Below are 8,219 nucleotides of genomic sequence, written 5' to 3'. Positions count from 1 at the left end.
CTGCGCTGTATTGATCCCTAAGTTTATTCTCCGTTTGTTTCTAGAATGAATGTCTATCAGAACCCACATCAGTGCTCTCTTAGGTGACACACTACACTGTTCTTACGTGTATCATTAGCACTATACATTAGAAATGGGATGAACTGGAAAGATTCCTGTGTATTTACGGATGTCACAATTCATGCATTACCAATGAAGGGTGAATGTTTCATGATGGCCTCTTGTACGATTGCTTCATCATGGCCTAGGAGATACACGGGTGAATGAATGGTTGTAAGGAGATACACGGGTGAATGAATGGTTGTAAAGCTTTTCTAGCCTGCAGTTTTACAGTCATATTTCTAAAACAGTCTGGACACATAGTTACATTACAAAAACAGCCTGTGATAGTAGGCTGAGAGGCATTTTCTCTGGGCGGAGAGAGAGGCCTGCCAGAAACTGTCATTTTTTGAAAGCTAGGTTATGGAACCACATGTTATTTGTTTTATGTCAGATCTTACTGCCCTTATCCCCGTGTGAGGATAGGCTGTCCAAGTCCACACAATTCTCGCACACGATGTTCCTCCTGATGAACGCGTAGGTGGTGGTGACACACATGCATCCCGGGTGGCCTGGCTGCATGTTCTCTCGGATTCACGCACAGACGTGTGCATGGCAGGCAAAGTGGTTCACTGAGCACCTTGGTGAGGATTTGCTGTCTGGAAAGTGGGGGTGGGTCCTCACAAATGTGCTGATATGCAGACCTGCATGGGGTGGGGGGGACCCGCTAGCTGGGGCAGTCTTGGGCCTTGGGGCCTGGCGATACGTATGGGGGTGGAGGCGGGCACTGTCTGTGCAGCTTTCCAGAAGGGGCTTTCTGTTCCTGGCCAATGTTTCCGTAGACGGCTGGCTGGCTTTAGTCCCAGCGCCCTTGTCATGGAAGGGTCCATGTGGGAAAGGAGCTGAGACTCTGCCGGATTACTCCTGGTGACAGCGTGCTTTCCAGCGATGCCACTTCCATGCCGCCTTTCTCGCCCTCCGTCTGCTTCACCAGATCTCCTCTCTGTGTTGTCTTCTGTGACCTCCTCTGGGCTTTTCTCTGTGTTCATGACCTTCTGTAGGATACGCTTTTTGAATCCCTGCATCCCCCAACTCTTTTCCTTTTTCTTTTTCTTTTTTTCTTTTTGCCTTATGCACAGTCTCATTCATGAGTTTCCTGATTGGCTGTGTCATAGGCCCTGGAAATCACGCACGTCGTATGGACAGTCATCTCTAGCAGGGATTTCTTGATTGTGTTGGGCTTGATGGTTTTCCCAGAGTTTTTTTGTAACGTCCTTTGGCATCTTCCTGACTTTCATAATGTTCCCTCTGTGGCGGTTCTCTTTGGTAGCATTGACTGTCCTTGTAAAGTGCTTGTGTCATGAGCCTCACAGGTCCTTGTGGCCCCTGGTCTGCAGGCTGACTTAGACCCGCTGTGCTCCAGAGCGAGTGAGCCGCCAAGACACGTTTTTTGGTGACCCGTTGGGTTTTGGGTGGCCAGGACTTTGTCCAATGTCAGAACTTTAGAAGACAGTCCTTTGTTTTCAGCGTACTTCCTGAGTTGAGGGACAGAGCCGGGATGGAACTAGTCCAGGGCAAGGGCTCTGGTTGTGCAGCCAGACTACTGGCCACTGGGACATGCCTTCAGGACCCTGAGGTGAGCTTCCTACACAGGACCAGCCTCCCTGATCACACCCCCACCTGTATCCGCTCAGTCTGTAGCTGCTTCACCCCTTCCTACCCAACATCTTGGTGCTTACTTGTCATTCTCGTGAAAAATTGTCGTTTGTGGCATTTTTCTTCCTGACAGGGCTCCTCCTTCTGCATGAAAAACCTGTGCATGCAACCTCTGTCTCCACAAGCGATTTTCTTTTTTTTTTCACTTTTTGTGTTGGAATTATTGACATGCAGTGGACCGTAGCTCCTGCTTCTCTGCAATCCTTTCTGAGGACTCTGGGAAACTGTGTCCTTCTTCTTCGTGGTGCTTCTTCTATCGCCTTTACCATTATTAAAGGCAAACTCCTTTCTAAAATCACCAAGCTATCCTGTGCCTGCATTGAATTGTTCCAGTTTCTGATCCTTCCCTTCCTTCTGCCTTAAGTAGTGATGTCAGGTCTCCACTTGTCTTACAGTTTGAGTCGAGTCTGCAGATGTGCCCGTCTCATAGCTGTCCTACATCCACAGAGATGCCACATTTTCAACACGAGACAAAAAGATGTCTCACAGAAAGCACAAGGTTTTTGCATGTCTTGGGTTGGCTGTAGCAAGAGCGTTGAGATTTTCCTTTTGTCTCTGTCTCCATGGACACCATCGCTGGCCAGCTGGCAGCTGCAGCTGAGGACCTCAGTACTTGTCAGGCCTTTCAGCCTTTTCTTGTCATTCCATGACTCTTCTTTGCATCACAGGAGAACGTCTAGCATCCCTGGGTAAACTTCTGACGGGTCCCAGGGTGTAATTCAGGGTTCAAGGTTGTGCTTAACACACTGAAAAATACACAGGAACCCTGAGAAATCACTTTTACTGTGGTATGTGAGTTACCAGAGAAAGGAACTGCTTCTGGTTGCTGATCAGCAGATTCGTGCAACACTTGTGACCTCAATAGCTACAGGAGGTTGTGCACACTTTCCCCCTAGTACAACATCTGCTACAGCTCATTTTATGCGGTTAGGACTTAATCCTGCGTCTCCACATTTGTATGCCCTTCTCTTGACTGCAAATGGCACAATGTAGGTAAGGTCTGTTTACATGTGCACATTTTTGTGACTATTACCTTGTTAGAGTAGATTTATGTATGCTTTCGGGTAGGAAATAATATAATAGCCAAGTATCTGCGTATATTTCATGCCCTCGTGCCCTACTTTTTACTAGTTTTGATATTTTGAAGCTGCTCAGCTCATCTGCCAGTCTTTCCAAATGTCTCACATCTCCAGAAAAGCTTCCAATGTATTCATTGGAAAAAAAAATTCCCACACAGAAATGTGTCTGCACAGCCCTATATCAAGGATCACATATGCGTCTGTGGGTTAACCTTGTCAAGTCAGATTGCAAGTAACGTGGGTAGGTCTGTGGTAAATTTCCCGTTGATTAAGAAAAGGTTAATTCATGAAGAAACTTGAAGTATGTCACCTGTTTTACAATGATTTTCTAGCATTGACGAAATCAACCACTCTCGCTATTTGGAATGTGAGTTGTTAAGTGAACCTTGTCCGCTTGTTTGTCCTTCAGAGTCAAAACCTCTGGGCCGCCTAAGTGGCTCAAGGGGTTAAGCGTCTGACTCTTGGTTTCAGCTCAGGTCATGATGTCATGGTTCACGGATTGAGCCCTGCACCGGGCTCTGCCCTCGACTGACTGGAGAGTGTGCGTCCACCTCCTTGGAGCCCACCTGTACGCCGTGTCTTGGGCGGGCACTCAGTATTGGCGGGAGAGAAACCCCATGCGTGGTGATGGTCCCTGGCATCCCTCTCTTCAGAAACACTTCGTCCATAATATTTCCTGCTTGACTAAGGAAATAAGACTTATACACTGCCTTTCGTCAAGAGTCGTACCATCATTTTTGAAAAGTACATTTCATATGTTTGTCTCTGATTGGGCCAGGTGTTCAGTCTAAGGGCTTTTCAATACCGTCAGCCTTTCCACAAGCCAGCTTGCCAGACGAGGCCAGAGGCTGGGGATGGGCAGCAGGGTTCTCAGGCTGTTGTTCCCAAGTCAGCAGGGTTTCTGAGTCATAAACCTGCCAGGCACCTGAAAATGTCTGTCCCCTTGAGAGTAGGTCCCTACGAAAATCCCTGGGACTCCTGTGGGTGGTGAGGAGGGGACTTGTGTGTGTTGCTACTTGACGTTGGTGAGTGTGCTCTGGAGAGCCACGGAGGCCTGGTGCACTCTTGCTAATGACCCCCTGTGACTCTCCACTTTTGTCCCCTCTCTGACCCCTGGAGTGTACAGCCCTTGCTGAAGAGCTCAACAGCTGTAGGAGCAGCTCTTGCAGAGAAAGGAAGAGGTCGTCCAACTGAAGGCAGAGAAAAAACACCAGGGTCAGTAGGCACACTGCCAGTGTCTTTACACGACAGCACTCCTTTTGTCCACATGTCCCTGTGGAGTTGGCTTGGACCCATTTTTCTCAGGCCTCGTTTGATCTGTGAGAAGGCTATCTTACATTCGTGGGGACAGCTCCCTAACCTGGAACTGAACGGAAGTGATTCAGACTTGGTTTTGCATTTTGTGAACTTGAAACCCGCAATTGTAGGTGTTCTTGAAACACCGTTTTCCTTTTGCCTCTCCTGCCAGCTGCTGCTGGAACATTTGGAGTTCCTCTTCTACAGGCACTAGAGATCTTTTCGGAAAACGGTGGTGAGGCTACAGAAGACTCCAGCCGGCGTGTACAGTGAGGCCGAGGGGCTGAAGGTCTTTAAACTCCATATTGGAGAACAAAAGGGAGGAAGAAACGGTGTGCCTCGCCACGGCGGTTCTCGACTTGTGCACATGCTGTGTGTTATCAGGCATACATTGCGTTTTTGTGTGACTGGAATTTCCTTTTAAGCTCCTTGAATTCATGTAAGAAGACGGGTCTTTATGGATAAAAAGCAGTGGTTGGTGGAAATGTGTGTACCGATTTGCTGGTACAAATTGCATAATGTAATTTATTTCGGGGAACATTTGTCTCCAATGTAAAATTGAAAGCTGTTAACAAGCAAGTTTGTGAACATGAGCATCCTTGAAAGTCCTTACCAGCATTCTGTCATGTTATTTGAAGCGAAGGGGACCTTAGGGTGGCTTTACAGTACGGATTAATGAAAAATCCTCCACGTACAAACTCAACCGCTTGGTTCCAGGTGAGAGAGCAGTTATGTGTGGCACTGGAGTGGTATAGTTTCTTCGAAGAAGAATCAGGGGCTACATGCAAAGAGTAAGCTCCAGATATCATCACAGGATTTGAATGGAGGGGGTTTCCTTTTTACCCCTTGTTTTTTTAAAAAAAAAAACATAAGACCAGCAGTGGGGGGCATCACATGTTGCTTCCCTTTCTGGCTTTCAAAGGTACAGAGCCAGATGAAGGAGTGCCTAGCTGCCCTCTCCACTCTCGTGGCCAAGGTGGAGGAAGATCTAGACAACGCGCGGAAGGATGTCACCATTTCAGAAGTAATGAACACCATGTTACGACGAGATGTGCATGAAGTGAGAGGCAGTTGAGAAGGCCTCGCTGTCTTCAAGTCAAACGTGGGGTGTTTGATTCGGTCTTTGCCCACTCTGTCCTTACTCTCATATATTTTTTGAACGTTTTGGTAGAAGTAGCTGTAAAACGGAACATTATTCCAGGGCCTGGCAGCTGCCTCCCCGTCTGTATGATGGAATCTGTCCTCCCTGGGCTCTAACCTACCAAGGCCTGGTGAGTAGGCGGCGTAGTGCCTTCAGGTGTGGAGTGCGTGCCACCTGATCTTGTCCCACGCCATGCTAACAGTCCGTTCTGGTAACACGCTCAGCACACTCGAACCACTGTGGTTCAGCCGCTCTGTTACTGGCACTGTGTCCGGGGCTGGCTCTTGTGCATATGCTCTGTGCTCCCGGGTCACGGCCTGGAAGGGTTGCTGAGGGTTCTCGACTCAGGGCGCTTAGAGTCCAGATCAGCTTGGGAGGGAGAGTGTCATCTCCCTGGAGCAGCCCTCTCCGGCAGCTGCTGGCCTATGCTTCTCACTCGTGTGGGGCGGTGTGTCCTGTGCCAAGCACACGTGGAAGATGCTCTTCCATGCGTCCCCCAATCCGACAGGCTCTCAGGATAGTCCCTTGAGCAACCTCAGCAGCAGTAGCAGTAACCACGACTCGCTGCACAACGCCCTCAAAAAGAAGGTCATCTTTTTGAGGTCTGCTTGTTAGACAAGAAACAAAAGGTCCACCCCGGCCACGCTAGTGCTCTATATAGCTGGAAAGGGGTTCTATATAGCTGTAAATAGGTTATATCTCCTCCATAGTGAACCTAAGGCCCGTATTAAGATATGGTTCCTGGAGGACGTAGGGCATGTATGAAATCTGGAAAGGACTCACGTGGAATCCCACTCCACCTTGTGAAGTTGTGCAGGGAGGGCCTGACCCCAGAGCACTTGACTCTGAGCCTGGCTCCTGCACAGATGAGTTTGGGGCTTTGGGGAAGCTACATATTAGCATTCCTGTGCTTCCACTTAATCACCTGTTAATAGGATCTGTGGGAGCACTTCCGTCATATGGCTTATAGGAGGTCTGCATCCAAACATCTACGAGATATTTTGATCACAGAAGCTCCATCACATTATGTGTAACTGCAGCCCCTGTGGGGACATGGTCACCAGCATTCAGAAACTGTCATTCATCTGGTGGTCTCTCTGGCGTACTCACTACTTTGCCCTCCTTTTTCCCTCCCCTGTAGTTTTTCAGTTTCTCTTAGACTATGACCTTTGCAATCTATTCAGTACCACCTATTTTTTTTTTTAATTTTTTTTTTCAACGTTTATTTTTGGGACAGAGACAGAGCATGAACGGGGGAGGGGCAGAGAGAGAGGGAGACACAGAATCGGAAACAGGCTCCAGGCTCTGAGCCATCAGCCCAGAGCCCGACGCGGGGCTCGAACTCACAGACAGCGAGATCGTGACCTGGCTGAAGTCGGACGCTTAACTGACTGCGCCACCCAGGCGCCCCAGTACCACCTATTTTTAACTGGCCTTGATTCTGACTACGAGTAACAGCAATGAGTTTCATTTCCTACCAAGAAGCTGAGACGCTGTGATGCCTGGGATGGAGCCCCAGAGATCTGGTGCGGGCACATCGCTCTGGGACTTTCCACTGTAGAGCAGGTCGCTTGTGGGTTGAGGGTGTCCCAGAGCTAAGTGGATGAAGGAGGCAGGTTGAGACCACATCCCAGTGATCTGACAACTGAAAAATAAAAGTGAACCCTCTTCAACAGAAGAAGTGGTTTGCAGTCTAGCGGGGTGAAGCAGGAGGTGTACCAAGGGGGGACATTGGAGATGGGGGACCATGGGATGGAGCCTTGAGCCGGGGAAGAACTCAGTGGGCTCTGCGATACACTGGACAGCAGGCAAGGCATGTGGCCACTCTCAGTGCCCCGAGTGCCTACGAGGTCTGGAGTGGGCTGCCTCCCGTCCACACTGGGCCCACAGAGCCGCTTGCCATAGAGGCCTTTTCCCCTTCAGCCCCGGACTTGTCCGTTCGTTTCTCTTTCCGTATGCCTCAATCTAGTTTCCTCAGAACTCATAATAATGACCATGACTGGCACACTCAGTTGTACTTCAGGTGAAATGCCGTTATTTCTGTTGGGTATCACTGTGACCCGGTGGTGTTCAGGGCAGACATGGCAGAGTGACGCACACATGCCCGTTTCCAGGGCTAAGCCCCGGTGTCCTGGCGCCTCTGGGCCTCAGTCTCTCAGTCTCTGAGGGCCGTGTATACCCTGTTTTACATCACAGCAGTTGGGTTTTGGAGTTAACCCTCTGTCTGCATTCAGGCTTTACTACATGTCAGCTGCGGTTCTGCGCTAACTGCCTGTAAAACGGGGCGATGGGGATTCCTGTCCCCTAGGGCCGTGTGCGCAGGTGCCCCCCCCCCCACCATGCCCGTTGTCGTTACTGATGATAGTATTGTTCTTGGAAGAGCTCATGGAAAAGCAGGTGTGCGTGTGGCGGGAGGGGGTCGCCGAGGGTTGGAATTGTGGGGCTGAAGTCCACGAGCACAACTTGCCGTGCAGGGCCTGCGGGTGGCTACCGGTCCACCCGCACTGCCTACTTGGCCTTGCAGAATGTTTCGTGGCCGAAATTTCCATCCCCAGAGCTTTGGGCGTGAGGTAGGCCTGCCCATGGCTTAGGAAGGCAGAGGTCAAAAAATAACACGGTTTGCGGTTTCAAACCTTTCACATGCATTCTGGGATCAGATGACCTGTTTTGGAGACCTCTAAAAACGTGTTTCCCTTCTGGTGGTAATTGCACTCTGCTGTGGGCTTTGAATAGCAGGGGAAAACTGAGAAACACGTCTCTCAGAAAGGTAAGGCCTGAGGCCAGTCGAGCGGGGGGAGAGGCCAATGTCCCCGGAGGTGGTTTCCTGGCGAGTGCAGTGTCTCCTCTGGGGAAGACTGTGCTCTCCGGGTGTGTGGGTCCTGTGTCACTGCCACGGAAGCTGTCTTTCTGAGCAGTGTTCCCTGCACAGTCGGCTCTGGGGCCCGGTC

At 50.0% G+C, this 8,219-nt stretch overlaps 2 long non-coding RNA genes across 3 annotated transcripts; one reads left to right on the top strand and one right to left on the bottom strand.

Moving 5' to 3' along the window:
* The first annotated feature begins 2,788 nt into the window (after window positions 1-2,788).
* LOC123576526 lies at window positions 2,789-6,326 on the top strand. Of its 2 annotated transcripts, XR_006701466.1 has the most exons (3): window positions 2,789-4,049; window positions 4,303-4,921; window positions 5,053-6,326. It is a non-coding gene; the product is annotated as an uncharacterized LOC123576526 (long non-coding RNA). The 2 variants fall into 2 exon arrangements; XR_006701467.1 differs by lacking the exon at window positions 5,053-6,326 and having other exon boundaries at window positions 4,303-4,983.
* A 92-nt stretch (window positions 6,327-6,418) lies between these two features.
* Window positions 6,419-6,855, bottom strand: LOC123576530. The gene is made up of 2 exons (XR_006701472.1): window positions 6,691-6,855; window positions 6,419-6,461 (listed from the first exon to the last, which is right to left on the bottom strand). It is a non-coding gene; the product is annotated as an uncharacterized LOC123576530 (long non-coding RNA).
* Window positions 6,856-8,219: the final 1,364 nt, after the last annotated feature.

This window comes from Leopardus geoffroyi, chromosome D2, assembly GCF_018350155.1.
Source record: "Leopardus geoffroyi isolate Oge1 chromosome D2, O.geoffroyi_Oge1_pat1.0, whole genome shotgun sequence".
In the NCBI taxonomy this organism is placed as follows: domain Eukaryota; kingdom Metazoa; phylum Chordata; class Mammalia; order Carnivora; family Felidae; genus Leopardus; species Leopardus geoffroyi.
The sequence above is the reverse complement of the archived record's forward strand: the minus strand, read 5'-3'. Positions and strand labels throughout refer to the sequence as shown.